We start from the raw sequence: 310 nt of genomic DNA, 5'->3' as shown, positions 1-310 counted from the left end.
ACAGAGAACCGCCACCTATACAGAGAACAGAGAACCGCCACCTATACAGAGAACAAAGAACCGCCGCCTATACAGAGAACCGCCACATATACAGAGAACCGCCACTTATACAGAGAACAGAGAACCGCCGCCTATACAGAGAACAGAGAACCGCCACCTATACAGAGAACCGCCACATATACAGAGAACAAAGAACCGCCACCTATACAACGAACCGCGACATATACAGAGAACCGCCACCAATACAGAGAACAGAGAACCGCCACCTTTATAGAGAACAGAGAACCGCCACTTATACAGAGAACAGAGG

The 310-nt window shown here is 49.0% G+C and overlaps 1 protein-coding gene across 1 annotated transcript in view; it reads left to right on the top strand.

Annotated features, from left to right (window-relative positions):
• Window positions 1-310, top strand: part of LOC110449056 (proline-rich extensin-like protein EPR1) — a 5,874-nt gene that overhangs the window by 1,809 nt on the left and 3,755 nt on the right. The gene's annotated exons all lie outside the window — the stretch shown is intronic.

This window comes from Mizuhopecten yessoensis, unplaced genomic scaffold (assembly GCF_002113885.1).
Source record: "Mizuhopecten yessoensis strain PY_sf001 unplaced genomic scaffold, ASM211388v2 scaffold4447, whole genome shotgun sequence".
NCBI classification, from domain to species: Eukaryota; Metazoa; Mollusca; class Bivalvia; order Pectinida; family Pectinidae; genus Mizuhopecten; species Mizuhopecten yessoensis.
The sequence above is the reverse complement of the archived record's forward strand: the minus strand, read 5'-3'. Positions and strand labels throughout refer to the sequence as shown.